This window comes from Giraffa tippelskirchi, chromosome 5 (assembly GCF_054371585.1).
Source record: "Giraffa tippelskirchi isolate mGirTip1 chromosome 5, T2T-mGirTip1v1.2.pri, whole genome shotgun sequence".
Taxonomy (NCBI): domain Eukaryota; kingdom Metazoa; phylum Chordata; class Mammalia; order Artiodactyla; family Giraffidae; genus Giraffa; species Giraffa tippelskirchi.
Window position 1 is genome coordinate 189987153 of NC_137279.1, and position 19111 is coordinate 190006263.

Here is a 19111-nt window from a genome sequence, read left to right on the forward strand (position 1 = left end):
TTTCTTGCTCTCCCCTGGGGTTCATTGGCTCTGGTGGAAGCCAACTGCCATGCTGTAAGGATGTTCAAACAACCCTATGGAGGAGCCCGTGGGTAAGAACCAGATCTCCTGCCAACAGCCTTGTGGCGAGCCACCTCGGAAGTGGATCCTTAGGCCCGGTCGGCAGCCCTTAGATGACTGTAGGCCCAGCTGACACCTTGACCCTAATCTCATGAGAGACTGAGCCACAAGCACCCAGCTGGTCCACTTCCAAATTCCTGACCCACAGAAACTATAACATAATAAATGTCTATTGTTTTAAACCACAGTTTTGAGGTCATTTGCTGTATGTAGAGCAACAGATCATTAAAACAACAAGCTATTTCAGAATCTCCCACTCAAAAGAAAACACATTATTCTGTGCTTTGATAGCATTTGAAGCTCTCTTATCTAATCAGGATCCCACACCACCGGGGGATAAGATGAATAAGGTCTGATCCCAATGACCACACCCTTGGGACAACTGTCTGTCCCTTTTTAAGACCTTCTTCAGAGTTATCAAGGAGCTCCAGTTCAATGTCTATGTCAGTGAGCTGAGAATCTGACTCACAAACCAATCCAGAGAGGTAAATTTCAAGTATAGTTTCATTAACCAGCTCAGTTCTATCTTCTGGGTGTGACCACTTTCATGCTTTCTCTCAAGTCCCATTTCTCTTATCTCCTTTGGCTGCTATTCCTCACAAGTATTAGCCAATGTTTCCTGGCTTCTGACCAAGCTAAGTCTTCCCTCCCACTGTTTCCTTACCTCCTTATTTAAACAGTGTTCACATTCCTTGCCTAAGGTCCTCTGGGTCTTCCAATTGTCAACTACAAACTGGCACTTGCCAGCTACCTCTACAAGATTAAATCATGTGCTGCTGCAGCTGTTGACCTTCAACAGTCCCTGAAGGGAGTTCAGGGTGGAAAGCAGAAATGAGACACTTTGTACTTGGGGAAAAAGTTGGCAGAGTAGGTCTTCAAGTAGTTAGATATTTTCAGGGGCTGATTTTATGAGCCCAAGTCTAGCATCAGCTCGTACCTAGAAACAGTGAAGTTCCTCATGGTGATGTCTGCTCCTCCTGACTAGCAGCAGCCTAATGCAAAAATATTTGCTTGATTGCATGTACTGCCTACCCCTTCACCAAAATCACATATACACTGACCTTCCCCTTACCTCTTTGGAGCAGTTTCTCAGCGCTATCTGAGGTATTATCTCCCGGGCTGCAGTCTTCATTTTGCCCCAAATAAGAGGTAAATTTCAACTCTCATGTTGTGCACTTTTTTAAAAAAGTCAGAACAATTTTCAAAATCCTCCTACCAGTTTCTCCCCTCACTTGGGAGATCCAGACAACAGCTGGCTGGTCACCCGCAATCCCCACCGTGCCTGGTTCTTGCCAGGACCCTCACTGCTACTCCCATAGGCCAGATGTTTGTAGCAATCAGACTCAGATAACTATGTTGCAGTAACAAATGAGCGCAAAGTGTCAGTGGGTTAAACAACTTTGCTTTTGTTTGTCCCCTTCACTCAGGCTACACGTCCACCACTGCTTGGTTGGGACATGGGCTTCTCTCTGTCTCATGGACGAGGATGAATGAGGCTCCATCTTGATGTTTCCATGATTGGCAAGGCAGAAAAAGGGTATGTTGAAATAACACATTTGCTAAAGCTTCTCCCTGGAGGTGAAATGAGCTTCTCTGACCACATTTCATTTGCCAGAGCAAGTCACATGGCCACAGCCAACTTCAAAGGAAGTAGAGAAATGTAACCCTAATAAGTGCCTGGAAAACCAAGAATTGTGGACATTTGATGTATCAGTGGTGTCTGCCACAATGCTTTTGGTCCGCGGCCCGTCCAACCCCGTTGTAAGCCCTCTGGTTCTGCAAACAATTGGGTAAGGTTCTTTCATTTGCAATAGACAGAAATATAGTTCAAGTTGGCCTCAGAAAAAACAAATTCATTGGCTTAGTAGGACTGCAAGTCCCAGTGGGAGCTGAATCCAGCTTTAGGGAAATTCATTGCAGATATTCAGGCAATGTTGTCAGAAGCTGGTTTCCATCTCTTGGTTCTGCTTTCATCTCTGTTGGTTTCATTGTCAGATAGGGTCTCCCAAGGATGGAAGCTCCAGGTTTACAACAGGTAGAGAGGCTCTTTCTTGAGAAATTCAGCAAGTGTCTCAGGCCTGGCACTCAAGTTGGCTGGCTGGTGTGGGTCAAGGACCATACATCCCAAACGGATCACTCTGTTTGAACAGCTGTGACCTCTTGTTATCCAGGATGATGTCACAATCTAAATCATGTGACCTCACTTTTCCTACCAGCCCTTCCCACTGTGGCCTCCACTGCATCAGAACCCAGCTCAGCTTTGCTCTGGGTCAGCCTTGGTAGCAGTCAGAGAAACACAGTGGCTTCAGCTTGTCAAGTCCTGGACAGCAGGGATGAAGCTAGGAACCTGAGGATGATCTTTTCTTATTTAGCAGGTACTGCATTTTCTCAGGGTCTCAGGAAGAGATAGATTCAAATATAAGCCTCAAGTCAACCAAGTCCAAGAAAAATTAAAAAAAAAAAATCACTCTGATGAAAATTCATGGCCCTCTCTCTTCTAGCATTTTAAGATGGAAACAGAATTCTACTTTGAGTAACTGGAAAATAAGCAAATAATTAGGATGGAGAGATGGTGCTTGTCCAGTTTTAGCCACTTATACCCAGGGGGTCATTGCTTCTGCTAAGCCTGTGGCCCATGTGAAAACTCTGGCAGAACACTTGCTATAAAAGGAGGGAGATGGAGCCTCTCCTTCAACCTCAGACTTGTGAGTTGGATAAACGGCAAGAATTTAGAAATGACTTTCAAGTAGATGGTTTATTAGCCTCTGGAGAGGGAAGATGCTTGTTTGAAGCCAGTGGGAGTTCAATAAGGGCTGATCAGGCAAGACTAGTTTCATTTCCTTGTTTTGACAGGGAAATCGGGCTCACACAGCTGAAGCCATCTGTAGACATAATATATCTGGTTCAAAACAACATTTTGGGGAAAGTTTCTCATGATCTCCTTTGGATTTGTAAGCTGGGGTATCACCCCAGGTGGGGACAGGATTAATGGGTACTCCAAAATGGGGCTGATGGCTTTCAAATTAGTGGGTAACCCCCAGATTTCCAAAGGGCTCTATCATTTACACTCTACAGTGAAATATTTCCATCCATAATTTAGATGACCCTGATGGCACACTGGTCATTATTATTAACAACATTAATATTTTTTATTAATGAAAACAGTGACAAGGGCAACTACAACTCCCGGCAACTGTCTTGAATGCTCATGGCATCCCGGGCACTGTGCCCAAAGCTCCACGTGGATTAAATTATGCGCTGTAATCCAGGAAGGCAGGAGCCCTGATTTTCCCATTTTCCTGAGGAAACAAATGCTGGTGCTGGGGCAGGGGAAGTGGAGGAGTAGGGAGGACAGTTAGATTTCTTTCATATTCAAGGGGGTCCCATCTAAGGGGGAGGGGCCTCAGCAGCTGGAGTCTTACTGCAGATGTCACAGTAGCTTCCCCTGGGAGCACTCATCCTGACCCAGGAAAAGTCTGCCTGGTTTTAAGAAGAGCTCCCAGCCCTAGAGCTCTCTTGAGAGTCCCTTGGACTGCAAGATCAAACCAGTCCATCCTAAAGGAAATAAACCCTGAATATCCACTGGAAGGTCTGATGCTGAAGCTGAAACTCCAATACTTTGGCCACCTGATGCAAAGAGCCTACTCATTGGAAAAGACCGTGATGCGAGGAAGACTGAAGGCAGGAGAAGGGGATGACATAGGATGAGGTGGTAGGATGGCATCACCTACTCAATGCACATGAGTTTGAGCAAGCTCCAGGAGACAGTGAAGGACAGGGAAGCCTGTCAGGCTGCAATCCATATCAAAGAGTTGGATATGAGTCAGCGACTGAACAACAACAATGGTCTTTCCAGTAGTCATCTACAGATGTGAGAGCTAGACCATAAAGAAGGCTGAGCATTGAAGAATTGATGCTTTTGAATTGTAGTCCTGGAGAGGACTCTTGAGAGTCCTTTGGACTGCAAGGAGATCAAACCAGTCAATGCTAAAGGAAATCAACCCTGAATATTCATTGGAAGCACTGATGCTGAAGCTGAAGCTCCAATACTTTGGCCACCTGATGCAAAGAGCCAATTCATTGGAAAAGCCCCTGATGATGGGAAAGATTGAGGGCAAAAGCAGAAGAGGGTGGCAGAGGATGAGATGGTTGGATGGCATCACCAACTCAGTGGTCATGAATTTGAGCAAACTCTGGAAGGTAGTGAAGACAGGGAAGCCTGGCGTGCTGCAGTCCGTGGGATTGCAAAGAGTCGGACACCACTGAGATACAGAACAACAACCCATTCCTGGGGACGGGGACTTGGCAAATGACAGGCTGATGTCAGAGCCTGCTAGAGAAGGTGAGCCTCAGAGCAGCACCTCATCCCAGGGAGAGCACTGGCTGAAGGCCAAACAGTCACAGGCACAGGCAGCATCTGGATGGCCCCAACTCCAAGTGGCTCCTCAAGGATGCTGGGCTTGGGCTGTCGGAGTGAGTCCTGACCCCACACCCTGATGCCAGGGGAGGATGTGAGCTTTGTGTCTGTTAAACACTCATGGTTCTCAGCAAGAAAGAGAAAACATGATTACAAGTTAAGTAAGTGAATATTCATTTACACTTGAAAAGAAATCATGACAAATTGCAAATTTTGAAAAGCTGATAAATAACATATAAGTTACAAAATCCAAGAAAGCAACTTGCTTCATGACTCTTGGAATTACAGTTAATATATTTTATTAACTGCCTACCCTCACTCTATCATACAGTCCCCTTCTAGTTGGCTGGATATTCTTCGATCACTTCTGTATTCAGTAATAATTCTGAATTATTACTTTTTGCAGAGAGACTAGCAGTCAAATCAGTCCTCCGTTTGGCAGGGTTGGTCAAAATTAGTTTTATATTTCGATGGTCTAGGTGCATGACTTTCAACTCTGCAACCTGTTGTTGGTGATGGGACATTAGGGGACAAATGCTGGAAACTCAGGTAAACTGTAGAATTGTTGAGCTTGGAAAAGTAGTTGTTGAAATACTTTCCTGTTCAATTTCATGGCATTTCTGCATTTCTGGTCCTCAGGATTCTCTGTGTTGGTGACACTGGTAATCAGTCTGTCACAGTCCAGATGTTAGCATGCTTCCTGTGCGGCTAGTGGGTGGTAGGAGGATTCACAGAAGCTATACCTAAACCTGCATGGTGACCAACAAAAAAACTGTACGTGGAAGTGGACACAAACCACAGACAGCTATCCCAAGACCTGGAACTGATCAGTTTCCCAGCTCAACTTGCCCTGATACGGATCCTCAAATTCCCCTGGTCCCCTCCTCCACCAGCTGCAGGAGGATGAAGAGGAAGTTGGATGGAAAAGGGATGGTGGGCTTAACCAGTAGTGGTCCACATACATTACTCTGCAAAATGCACACAACAAATCCCCACGGGGACACACAGCTAGTGCCCTTAAACTGAGGCTCTGTCCTCTTCATAATCATCCCGTCCTGCCCGCGGGCCTGGGAGCTCTAGTGGGTGCAGCCCCAGCCAGGGGAGGGTGTGGTGAATGTGCTCATTGCAGTGTCTGGGGAGACAGGCAGATGCTGGGACGGGCTGCTGGCATGTGTGGGGTGGAGGGGAGCCCGAGGGCAGGGCTGGCCTAGATCACATCTAAGGTCCCCACCAGCCCTAAGACATAAGATGCCCTGTAAAATCCATTCACTGACCTCTAGAGCCAAGCAGTACAAATAAAATCCGGCCCTCTGTTGATCACAGTTCTCCAATGTTTGAAACTCCATTCATTGTGTGCCAATCTGAGGGTCACACAAGGTCTCCTGTGGAACCAGGAGGGCTCAGTCCAGCTCTGAGTGACCTTGACAGTCTTGCATGCCCATCCACACAATAGTACCCACCCTCCAAACAGGGGAATAGAGAGGGTGGAAGGACATGGCTCATCTTTATTTTTCACTCTGTTGAAAACTGAGCATGTTCAGATGCCATGAGTGAAGAGCCCAGAGAGAGGGAGGGTGCAGAGGCAGGGACGACTGGGATAATCAGGGAGCAGGACCTAGGGGAACAAGGATTTCTTGTCTAGAGGGGATCGGGCTTCCTTAGCTTTTTAGAGGGTGTTGGTTGCTCAGTCGTGTCTGACTCTTTCGTGATCCCATGAACTGTAGCCCTCCAGGTGCGTCTGTCAATGGAACTCTCCAAGCAAGAATACTGGAGTGGGTAGCCATTCCCTTTTCCAGGGGTTCTTCCTGACACAGGGATTGAACCCACGGTCTCCTGTATTGCAGACAGATTCTTTACCGTCTGAGCCACCAAGGAAGTCCTTATTTTGTTCTAATTTTGGCTTCAGAAGAACAACAACCACTGGGGCCAATGCCCGATTTCCCAAGTTCACACATGGAAGCATATGTTTTGTCAATGGAGCTGCAACTTGGGTTAAAGATATACTAACTCTGTGAGCTCATTTTTCACCAATGTATCAATGATTGATTTATTTACTTCCCTACCTTTTTCCACAAATGATTTTAGGTGATGTTCGCAAAATGGATTTGTGAATCAGGGGAAAATGAATACAAAATTATGTGCTAGGACTGGGGATATGACAGTTGGGGTGAATCAAGGTGGCAGAGCGAAAGGAAGGAAGAAAAGCGACATAGACCCAAAGGTATTAGCCTGACCGAAGAAGCTGCGATACAAATTTGGATCTGATGGTCCTGGTAGCCAAAGCAAAAACAAAATGTGAATCAGTTTTCAGATCTCAATGTTCTTGAAAAGAAAACAAATGAGTCCCTTAGGGAGGCAAAATGTCTCCTGGTGTGTGTGTGTCTTTGTGTGTGTGTGTGTGTGTGTCTGTACATGTGGGTGCCTGTGTGTGCACTGCCATTTCTTATATCAGGCTTCTTAGGTGATTTGAGGCACAACGTCCTCAAGAGCTCAAGGCTCTTTTTTCTGACACTATTGTACATATGCAGAGATTCTGATGGTACAAATCTATGGCAGGGAAGGGAACAAGATGATTAATGATACACTTCATGCAGAAAATTCTGGAACCCATGGAAACCCAGATGGACTCTGTGCCCTTTCTCAACAGGAATATGTGTCAGAGTTGCTGTGGATGTGGATAATTGCCTTTGAAAGTGCACCAAACCTGGGTCTTAGGTGTTATTGTTGAGGTCAGACTCAGGTATCTCAGAAAGCTTAGCAGATGGTCATGTTGCATGTCTGTTTTGGGGAACTGAGACTCTAAACAAAAATTTTCCTGTAGAAGAAAACTGTAGGAAGGGGAGATTAGGAAAACATTAAGAATGAGTGGGTTTCCCAGTTTTATTTCATACAGAACACTGGAGAAATTATTTTAGCTGGGAATTTTTTTGTGGCAAGATTCTCATCATGGCCAAAGGGGGAAAAAACCTCAGTAATATTCCCATAACACCATTTTGATGCTGTATGATTTCTCAGTGAAGCCAGCAAGAGGAAATCTTTGCCAAATGTACCCTTCCATTGCCCTCTACCATGACATTTTCTGGAGAAGTTCTGCTAGAATGAAGATTGGAGTTAAGACAAGTTGATATCACACTCCAATCTCTGGCAATAGTTACCCAGCAGGACTGGGTTCCCCACTGACTCCCAACTCACGACAGTACAGCTGTGAGGCCCATGTAAGAGGAACTTATCTGAAGCTTTCCCAGGCAGGAGGATGGGCAGTCAGCGCTGCTCAAAGCCATTTTAATTATAAGGTCCTGTTTTATACCATGTGAAATTATAGCTTGATTTGCCCAGATTCATGCAACCGTGTTTAATACAGATCAGAAAATCAACCCTGAATATTCATTGGAAGGACTGATGCTGAAGCTGAAGCTCCAATCCTTTGGCCGCCTGATGCGAAGAGCTGACTCATTGGAAAAGATCCTGATGCTGGGAAAGATTGAAGCCACGAGGAGAAGGGGATGACAGAGGATGAGATGTTCGGATGGCATCACCGACTCAATGGAGATGTGTTTGAGCAAACACCTAGAGACAGTGAAGGACAGGGAAGCCTGGCCTGCTGCAGTCCATGAGGTCACAAAGAGTTGGGCATGACTGAGCAACTAAACAACAACAAAGGCATGAATAAATCTTGGAATCCGCTGGGCGTGCACACTGCTTACCCTGCAGCCTGGCTGGGTCCTCAGTCAAAGCCTGGATACAGGTCCCTGAGGGCTACAAACATCGTATTGTTTATTAACAATTCTTTAAAAGAGTACTGAGTGTAGGCAGGCTGAGACAGAACCACCAGAACCATGTTGAAACCCCGCAGTCTTCACCTTTGGTCCAGATGCTTCACCTTGTTTTCTCTGCGACAAAGGTGCTTTGTAGCCAATCTTTGCTCAAAGCATTCATTACAGGTTTGACATTTATCCCAATAACATTTTTAGCAGTTAGGTTTAATTCATTCTTCATCTGCCTTTCATATTTCCTTGAAAAACAATGAACCATCTCCATCTTCTCAGAGGGAATATTTGCCCATGATTTTGGAAGAGAGCAGGTTTTGTGCCAAGTTTAGAAGTTCACGTGACTCCTGTTACACCTTGTTTGGGACAGCTTCCTGAGCTGCTAGGATTATCTAGAAGCATATCACAGGTGATTTGCATGTCTTGTCCCGGGACCCACTGTAATGCCTGCAGCTCCTTTTCATAATGTCCTACTCACTACAGAGTTTGCGCCCTAAGCAAGTCCCCTCAATTAACTTAGGCTGCACAGTATGCTATGCCCAGCATGCCTGTCGCCGGAGGCTGGGATGAAGAGGTAGGCATGACACTGACTGTCATTAACGTGTGAAACATAGAGTTAGCTCTGTCTGCGTCTCACGACAGCTCACCAAGTAATGGGCTGAATTCTGTCCCCTGCAAAGGGCACCTCGGAGACCTAACCCCTGCACCTCCGAATGTGACTTAATTTGGAAATAGGGTCTTCATAGAGGCATTCAAGTTCAAATGAGGTCAGAGGGTGAACCCTGATCCAGGGTGGCTTATATGACTGCAGTCCTTGTGAAAAGGAGATATCTGGACCCAGAGACAGACTCACACAGAGGCAGGACTATATGGAAAGCCACAGGGAGGAGGCTACGGGAGGACTGGAATGATGCTGCCACAAGCCAAGGAAAGTCTGCAGGTACCAGAAGCTGGAAGGAGCCAGAAACTATCCTTCCTTTAGATTTCAGAGGGAACACATCCCCGCCGGCACCTGAATTTTGGACTTCAGCCTCCAGAGCTGTGAGATAATAACTTTCTGTGGTTCTAAGCTCCCTGGTTTGTGGAATTTTGTTACAGTAATCTTAGGAAATGAATACTCTAAGTGATATTGTAGTTTCTATTTTAGAATTGAGGAAACTGAGCCTTGGGATTTCTCCAAGCTATCTCAACTGGTGTCATGGGATGAACTCAACTCCATCTAGTCAAGGCTATGGTTTTTCCACTGGTCATGTATGGATGTGAGAGTTGGACGGTGAAGAAAGCTGAGCACCAAAGAATTGATGCTTTTTAACTGTGGTGTTGGAGAAGACTCTTTGAGAGTCTCTTGGACTGTAAGAAGATCCAACCAGTCCATCCTAAAGGAGATCAGTCCTGGGTGTTCATTGGAAGGACTGATGTTGAAGCTGAAACTCCAATACTTTGGCCACCTCATGCGAAGAGTTGACTCATTGGAAAATACCCTAATGCTTGGAAGGATTGGGGGCAGGAGGAGAAGGGGACAACAGAGGATGAGATGGTTGGATGGCATCACCGACTCGATGGACGTGGGTTTGGGTAAACTCCAGGAGTTGGTGATAGACAGGGAGGCCTGGAGTGCTGTGATTCATGGGGTCTCAAAGAGTTGGACACGACTGAGCGACTGAACTGAACTGATCTTCATCTTTAAGAGTTCCCTGGTGCCTCTCACCCAGGAGACAAGGATGTTCCTACTTCTGACAGCCATCAAGCACACCAGCAACCTGCTTTTGGAAAACAGTGGTGATAAACACAAACTTCCACATGCCTGACATCAATGCACACAAAGTGCTTTTCTGCATATTTCACCATTTGTCTGGCTCACAAACTTGGGCACAATGAACAGGTAGAATGGCACGGTTATATTGACGAAAGCCCTTCCTAGAGGCGTTGGCCCCCATTTCAGCCAAAAGATAAGAAATGGATGCACTTAGCATCTACCGGGGAGAACATGGCAAAAGCAGGCAGATGTGCCATTTAGAGATGAGAGGAAGAGTCCCTGAGCAGAGTGGGGGTGAATGAGTCAGCCTGATGGGCTACAGGAGTCAGAAGGTGGCATCTCAGTGACTGGCTTTGAGGGCAAGATTGCGAGAGCAGGGAGACTTGTCAGCATCACTTACTGATTAAAGCCCAGAAAAGTCTGGGTTCAGGTACTCCTGCGATCTCTGATTCCAAGCAGCAGGCAGGGCTCTGAGGAAGAGATCAGCGTTGTAGAAATAGCAGAGCGTGTTCCATCACTGTGTTATATTTCCTGCAGCTTCTTGATCACGGCCACCGTCTGCATAATGTAGGCACTCTTAATCCATATTCTGGTAACTGTGACCATAGATCACAGAAATTCATCCACATGGCGCACAAGATAAGAGATGAAGAAACTGCTTTATGCATGCAAACTGAAACTGCTTGTATTCCTGAATATAATGATGGGGGGGAAAAAATGTGAGTTTCCAGATGTGCTCACAAGCGATTTTCAAGATGTACAGTCACTCGGTAATGCATTCTGATGAATTTTTCAGAGATGAAATATGCCTTTGATTAAGGCATATTTTTTCCCCTTTATGATAAGTCCTGTGTGCATGGGGGTACTCATTTAGTCAGGATGTCGTATGCAAAATGAAAGGATAAAACTTTCACTTTGATTTATGATCATGGTTATTAATTTCTGATGCAGCTTTTGGGTTTGGATTATTTGGGGGTGGAGAGATTTGGCAACGTCTGTGAGGAGCCAGAGAGATTTACTGGTATAAACATCACAGCAGAGGTCTAGCTGTAAATAACACAACTTCTAAAAGAAGAATTAAATCCCGTGTAATTAGTAGGTACAGGAAGAAACTTTAAAAAATAAGTTGATGCAGACTGTGATGTCTGCCCAGGTAACTTCTGAAAGGAACCCCAAGTGCAAGACACCTTTCCTTATTTCCCATGAGAGCTGTGATTCCAAACCTTTTTGTCTGGGCTCGGGTGTTTCCTGGATCCTGGTGCAGTCAGCTAGTTAAGACTGGTTAATTTTCCTAATGCCCATGAATCATATAGGTTATAACTTTGATAGGTTATTTTTTATTCCTTATTATGAATATGCACAGTATGGACTAGCTGTACCAAAGTCCCAACTTTGGGTTCAGGGGGAATTCATACCATTTTTAGCCTGGGCATTTCAAGTGACACCTTGTTGGTGGCTTGGGCAAACAGTCTCAAGGTAGGGTGGGCAGGTCAAGCTGGCCTGGCAGGAGGGAGTTTGCATCTGGGGCATGGAGGCGAGGGGTCACTTGGTACCCAGTGTCCACTCACAAGGTCTGTGCTTCTCAAGACGGTCTGAGTGATGGCCGTGGCCAAGGGATGGACCTGGCCTGGGGTCCTCTGGGCAGAACTTGGGATGGGGTCACGATTCCAAAGAAGTCCAAAGAAGGCTCAGAGGCCAGGTCTGGTCCCCAGCGGTGGGTTTGGCTGCCTGTTTGGGACTGCACTTAGTAGATGGAGTCCAGAACCATGGGGGAGACCTTGGGATGGGGTAGGGGGCTCGAGGTGGAAGCCAAGATGTAAGACATCTTGCAGGCACAGAAAAGCCTAGTCTGAGGGTGGCGCACAGGGTTGGGGGTAGGGAGGGGAGGGAAATGAGCTCACAGTTTGGGAGTGGGGGATGCTCTGCCCTCCCTGTTCAGGATGTGAGATTCTCCCTACAACACCTAGATTCCACGGCACCGGCAGAGTGCCAGGAGAGACCTGTGCATAGGTGGGTAAGAGTCTGTGTCCTCCTGCTCATGGGGATTTATGGAAAAGCCAGGAGCGCTGTTCCCGGATAAATGACGAGAGCTGGGGTGAGCGAAGGACCAGCGGCTGCCTTCTGCTGACCTCTCCACACCCCACACCCGCAGTGCCTCTGCTAACATCTGCTCCCACTCCTCTGTGCTCTGCCCTCCTCTGGCACCTCACTCTGATGGGCATGGAGAACGTTCAACCCCTCTCCTTAGCCAGATAGGGAAAGTGTCCCTGCCTGGGCTTGCTTATCTGATATTTCCCAGAAAATCATCACGTGGGGTTGTCTTTTATCAGATGTGAACCAGAACCGGGCTGGAATGAGAAGGAACATGAGGCTGTAGAAGCTGGTGTGTCTGAGAAGAGGGGACTGAGGATGCTGAATTGCTTCAAAATAGCTGAGAGCGTTTGCTGGAGAAACTGCAGGAGCAAGCAGAGACGGGGCGGCTTGCAGGCTGCCCGGCTCCCTGTTTTCACCCAACGATCCTCTTCTGAGGTCCTGGCAGGGAGGATGGAGCTTACTCTTTGCCCTCCTCTGAGCTGTTTGTCTGCAGGGATGCTTGGCCCTCAACCTAAGAGGTGAAGTCCCGAGCAGTGTGGTTCTTCCTGCGGACCTGGCCTGCTCAGGGAGCATTTGTGTAAACCCAGGCACAGACCCGCCTCCTTGGAAACGCTTGTTTAGATCCAATCCCCAAATGAGAAAGACAGAGGAGTAAGGAAAGAAACTTTCAACCATTTCATGCAATTAATCATCACATGACTGTGGGTCCCCGCTCCCCACCTAGAGAAATTAAATTTAATGAAACAACTGGTTCAAGTTACAACATTTAGGCAAAGCAGATTTTTGATGAATATTTTGAACGAGCCAATGAGTCACAGCAATCATATTTCAGTCAAAATTCTTAAACCAGAGCACAATCGCAAAGAAGCTGAAGCGACTGACTTTTAATGGTTTAAGCTGAGACATGAGAAGACAAATATATTTAGCGGATTCTTTTTTTTTTTTTTTTTCCCCAAATCTGAGGCATAATCAGTTTGGAATGCTTGGTGGTAATTAAGATTTGTGGAAGGCTGAATTTTAGAAATATGGATGATCTGTGGGAAATCTGAGGCCAGAGGACGTTGGTGGGGATGAAGCAGAATCCTCAGGCCCTGGGGGCCAGCCTGCTGTTTTCTGAAGCTCCCCGCTGCCCTCGTGAAGGCTCGGGGAGCGTCTTCTGGATGATTCATTCACTGTAACCACACGAGCAGAGGCTGGACAGGTCACAGCCTGTCAGGAAGGGTTCACAGTGCCAGCGAGTGGGCTCCAGATGGGCAGGCTGACCCGCTTGGACCTCACATCCTCCTCAGAACGGTGTTTCCATCACTCCTTCCAAACCACACATAGGCAGGATGCACCTAGAAACTAAGAAGACTTCTAGGAGCTTAATTCTGACCCCCCCCCCCAGATAACTCCTTTTTCGTCTCGTTTGTGGATAACTGAGCAGACAAGGGGCCTTTCCAGGTAGGAACCAGTGGTAAAGAACCGCATGCCAATGCAGGAGATGCAAGAGACGTGGGCTGAATTCCTGAATCGAGAAGATCCCCTGGAGAAGGAAACAGCAACTCACTCCAGTATTCTTGCCTGGAGAACCCCGTGGACAGAGGAGCCTGGTGGGCTGCAGTCCGTGGGGTCACAAAGAGTCGGACACAGCTGGGCACACATGTGAGCAGACAAGGGAGAAAGGAGCAGCTCTCAGCTTCCCCAGCTCTCCTCTTGTCCTTGGAGTCCATCCTGCCAGGGTTGTGAAGCTCCTCTGAAACCATCTCTCCCACACAACCATCCACCCCATTTGCTTGGATGCTCCTGCCATCTTCCTGGGGCCAGAGGAGGCTTCATCCTCCACCTGCTTTGTCTCCATCACCCAGAGTCCTCCTGGTTCTCCCCGTTCCTGGATCCCCGTGGCTGGTGTCCTCAGGAAGCCCGCTTTGAAGCGGGAGATGCTCGCCTCTCCACAACATCCCCCCATCCCGCGAGGTGGGGCTACGTTGCAGATCACAAGCTGGTCCTGTTGGCCCCCTTCAGAGACATGTGCTCCGAGCATCCTGGACCACATGTGACCTGGCTGCAGGTGCTTTGCTCATTGGGATGCAGAAGTTCCCCGAGTCTGGGGGTGGTGCCAAAACCACAGGGTGAGTCAGCTTCTTCTGATGAAATCATCTGCTTTCTCAGGAACATCAAAGAAGTGACAGAAACTTAGAGTGAGATCGGTGGCTGAGGAGATGTCCGATCTGGCCACGGGACAGAGTCACCCAGCTTGTCAAGGACATTTTGAGGCATCTCCTCTGAGAACAGCTCTTTACTTCTTTTTTCCCTCTAATATATAAAGCAGCACTCAGGTCACAGCAGACCCTGCTACATCTCAAGAACAGACGGGAATAGAATGAGGTGTCTGTGCAGAGATGGACACAGAGGTCAACCCAGCTTGGGAGTCCTGAGGGGTACCTGGAAATAGACCAGGTACAGGTGGGACCTGAGTCAGCCAGCCTAGTGTAAGCTCAGGTGTTTCAAATTGCCCATACCTATCTCCTGGGCTGGGCCAGGTCCTGGGGCCAGTGGTGGACACAGCCCTGGGGACAAGCCCAGCTGCAGGCAGGAAGCGAGGCCAGCATTCCCCCTAGAGCCATGGCTGGTCTCCAGATCCAAACTCAGCCTTCATTTCAATGGTTCTGTAGGAAAGGACACACTGAGAGATTGTCAAGTACTTTACTAGAAAATATAACTCTCTCTCATTCCTTTTCCTAGTCTAGCAAATCTTTTATCATTTTCTTAAGGCAGTGACCAAAGTCCTGCTCCATCTTGGCAACCTGTGCCTGGCACTGAGTGGCACTGTGTTCATGGGCACAGACATCTGCTCCATCGTTTGCCCTAAATGCTCGTGTTCTAATGTGATGGGACACAACTGGAATCTGTAGACACAGTTGAATTGTATACACAGCATGATCACCACTGAACTTAAAAGTTTTTCAAGTGGTACAAACTGGTAGGAAACATAGAAAGATGCCAAGAATTGGTTCTGGGTGCTGGATGTTTTATATAATTTCCTTTCTTTTTCTTTCTTCCCTTTTGTGTATACTGAAAATTTCCACAAATGATTTTGTTCTGCTTTTATGATGAGAAATAGGGTCAAAACAAAATAACAGATCATGAATGAGGCTGGGAGGCCAGGCCCCGGGACTCACTGGGCAGCTGGGTAAGTTTAAAGGAGTTTCAGCGTCCCCTGGATGCTGGTGGGCAGGCTGGCGCTGCTGACAGGCCTCCTGGGAATAATCCAGACTCTGGCCCCAGGAGGGAGTGCCCATGTGTCAAAGTGTCCACCTTCTGAGCCCTGTGACATTTTTCCTTTCACACAGATGCAGGGATAAGTCATCAAACACGAAGAACACTCCTCCGGGCAGGAGCTGTCTCATCCCGTTCTCGCCTTACAAAATCAGAAGACCTCAGCAAGTCAGGGAGGGTGATACCATCTATTTGAACTACTTCATGCTGCAAACGAGACGGTGCAGAAATATCTATCAGAGTGCTTCCAATTAAAAGCGGGTTCGGACAAGGGGGAAAGCACTTACCTAGTTTACATCTCTGCATCCATCACTCGCACACTCATTTGTTTTGCCACTTTTATACAAGAGACAAATATTTCTCATAGACAAATATTCTACGAGAGTAGAATATTTCATCAGAAAGTGGGACAAAATCCATTCGTGTACAGTCATTAAGAGTTAGACTGAAAATACCATTCTCCAAATTAATTTGGTTTAGGCTTAAGTAGAGAAAGATGCCATCTGGTGCTTCATTTGTCACCGGGAAGAGATCCAGCTCCTTCTCGCTGTGACCTGGGAGGCCTGGAGCAGGGTGCCAAGGGGGCTGGGAGGTGCTGGGGGCGCTGGGGTCAGGGTGCCGGGCAGGGGTCTGGGATCAAAAGCGGGACGAAAGTCACTTTCTGGAAGGAAGATGCTATGAGAGGTCACCAGACGTGGGAGCTGAGGATGAAGACAGGGGAAGCAGAGCCTGGGGCAGGGGTGCCCGGGGTCAAGGTTGAAGAGTCAGCCGAGTGTGGATACTGGAGTCTTTGCTCAGCCCCCGTCCAAAAGGATGGGTGCCTTTTCAGCCTGCTGAGAGCCGACTTCCAACAATCGACACCTTGAGATTTAAAGCCTTTACTATTGTTCTATCCTCCATTCACACTCCCGAGCATGCATTTCTGTCTCGCTGTAGTTCCCTCATCCCTCTCTCATCCTCTGGCCTTTTCTCTTGACACCCGGTCCCTCCGGGGTCTCTTTCCTCCACAGGCTCAAGCCCATCCCTTGGCCCCCCTGGGTCGGAGGCTTCCTTTCCTTCTGGGCTTGTCAGATCCCAACCCTCTTCTGTCACCTCAAGGTCAGCGTGTCCCCGGCAGTAAGAAGTAATTGAACGATTCTCACGCCACAATGGGAACCTGGGTAGTTAGGAAGGTGGGGGAGACAGAGATGGAGGTGGGGAAGATGAGAATGCCCACAGACTCTCAACGGGGCAAATCGAGGAAGGCTTAGTGGCAGACGGTCTATCTACAGAAGTGCAGAGACTGAAGGGGGCTGAGAGGAAGCAGAGCAGGAGGCAGGTGGGCTGGGGGCCCCCGGGGAGCCTGTTGAGAAGCCTGTTCCGAGTCAGTGGGGAAGGAGGTGGGAGCCCCGATTCCACATGTCACCAGGACCCCCAGAGTGGACACGCTTTGAACAGCTGGGGTGAAGACTCAGCTGCTTTGAGAGGGCAGGGACCTTCAATTGAGGGACAGAGACAGCCCTCCTGGGGGGCATGGTGACCTCTCTGGGGAGGGGGAGAGGCCAAGAGCACAATGCCTGACCTCTCCCAGCCCCGGCCTCCCCCCGCCAAGCTCTTTACTGACCAAACCCAACCAGAGCTCACAGGAGGGGAACCCAGTTGGTGCCGCATCCCAGGGTAGAGAGGGGATGGGGAAGTGTAAAGATGCGACACCACAGTCAGTCAGGAAGCCGGAAACAGGCAGTCCCAGTGGAGCTGGTGTTCCTCCTATGAAATCCCAGCACTGAACAACAAGGTCCTGCTGTAGAGCACAGGGAACCATGCTCCATGTCCTGAGATGAACCACAGTGGAAAAAATGTGAAAAAGAATGTATTATATGTATGTGTGTGTGGGCTAAGTCACTTCAGTTGTGTCCAACTCTGCATGACCCTAAGAACTGTAGCCTGCCAGGCTCCTCTGTCCATGTGGATTCTCCAGGCAAAAATACTGGAGCGGGTTGCCATTCCCTCCTCCAGGGGATATTCCTGACCCAGGGATCGAACCTGCGTCTCTTATATCTCTTACATCAACAGGCAGGTTCTTTACCACTAGCGCCACCTGGGAAGCCCCATATATATGTGTATATACAAATGTATAACTGAACCACTGTGCTGTAAGGCAGAAATCAGCACAACATTGTAAATCAACTACGCTTCAATAAAATGCCTTTTAAAAATTGTTCAAAAATTTTTTTTTAGAAAAAGAGAAAAGAATGCCCCATGCTCTGCCCTGGCCTGCCCGGCTCACTCTTGCTGCAGGGGCCAGGATTGTTTGTCCTGCCTCCAACCTCCTGTCATATCCCTCAGAGGCCTCTACTTTCAACTACTCCAGGGTAAGTGCAGACTGTTCCCTGGGGCCCTGCCCAGCTCTTAGGTCAGATCAAGGACCTGGAAGTTCTGACTCAGAAGAGTCAGTGCCTGCAGAATCCCCCGTGCAGCCTTGCTGAAGTACCAAGGATGCAAAGCTCACAGGAGAAAGTTTCTGGCCTTCTGTTTCCAGGAGCTGGCTGAGGCCTTGCTCTGTGTGGGCAGCCCTTCTGCATTCACTCACAGAAATGCGGCCTTTAGAAGGAGCCAGAGAAATCCCTGCCAGACTTGTGAAGGGGCCACTGGGTGCTGTGGGGGAAATACCAGGGGCTTTCCATTTTCTAAGCAGCCCCTTACTACACTGCCAGATAAAATCATTACAGCCTGGATAAGAGAGATACGGGCTCTGAGACATAAAAGGAAAACTGTAACATCATAACTCATAAATAATTAAAAGTCTACAACAATGTATGGTAATGCCCAATCAGTGCAACTCATAAGAGATCTGGCAACGTATTTCCTTTTTCTGGTGATGTTTTGCTGATGCCCCCTGCCACCAACACAAGTGTCCTGATCTCTCAGAGGTCTTACAAGGGCCCAGGAGAGGCACCCAGCACCACAGAGCTTGAGCTGTGGATGACATACACTTTATCATTGAGCCCTTAGAAACACAAGTCAGGGCATAGCACACAGCATCTGTAAAAGGGAAACCACTGCTGATTAAATTCTCAGGAAGCTCAGAGGAGGGTTTACAGTGTCTGTGAATGCTCCTGTAATATTGACAGCCTTTCCATTTTATGATCTAATTTCTGTCTTCTAAACATGTGCCAATTCACAGTCCCAATTCCCCTTTTCCCTCCTGCAATTCCCTTCGCTTGGAGGGTCAATCAAATGTGACTCCGTTTGTTCTCTTTAGCCCAAGATTCTTTAGGATCCAGTCAGTCTGTGCACAGGGCTTGATAACAGCCCCTTAGCTGGCTGGGCTGTCTGGGAGCTGGTGCTGAGATAGAGTAAGACGGGGGTAGGAATGAAGAGATGCATTGCGAGTAACTGTCGCGAAGTCAAAGGGAAGGAGCAGGATGGGCAAGGGGGCATCATTGGGCATTGGCGCAGACCCAGCAAAGTGCCCTGAGGAGCCCTGGGATGGGTGGGAATGGGCAGGACCTTGGAGGCCTTGCTAGTTCTTTGTTTGGGAGCCATGAGAAGAGAGGCATGACTATGGCTCCAAGCTGAGGTGGACCCTGAAGGAGAGCGAAGCTGCAAGTGTCAGATGCACACAGTCCTCCAACTGGGCAGGGAGTCCTTTACAGAAGGTTCATCTGAGTGGTGCAGCACCCGGGCAGCGACCACCTCCTTTGAGCTTGCATGAAAGCC

General features: G+C 48.0%; 3 long non-coding RNA genes across 3 annotated transcripts in view; 2 read left to right on the plus strand and 1 right to left on the minus strand.

The window, feature by feature from the left end:
- Nucleotides 1–2268, minus strand: part of LOC145506446 (uncharacterized) — a 51887-nt gene extending 49619 nt beyond the window's left edge. The window contains exon 1 of the long non-coding RNA XR_014053933.1: nucleotides 1193–2268. This is a non-coding gene — a long non-coding RNA (uncharacterized LOC145506446). The remainder of the gene's footprint in view (nucleotides 1–1192) is intronic.
- Nucleotides 27–15698, plus strand: LOC145506445 (uncharacterized). The gene is made up of 3 exons (XR_014053932.1): nucleotides 27–92; nucleotides 1548–1657; nucleotides 15487–15698. It is a non-coding gene; the product is annotated as an uncharacterized LOC145506445 (long non-coding RNA).
- Nucleotides 2377–5862, plus strand: LOC145506447 (uncharacterized). Its single transcript, XR_014053934.1, has 2 exons — nucleotides 2377–2495; nucleotides 5177–5862. It is a non-coding gene; the product is annotated as an uncharacterized LOC145506447 (long non-coding RNA).
- Nucleotides 15699–19111: the final 3413 nt, after the last annotated feature.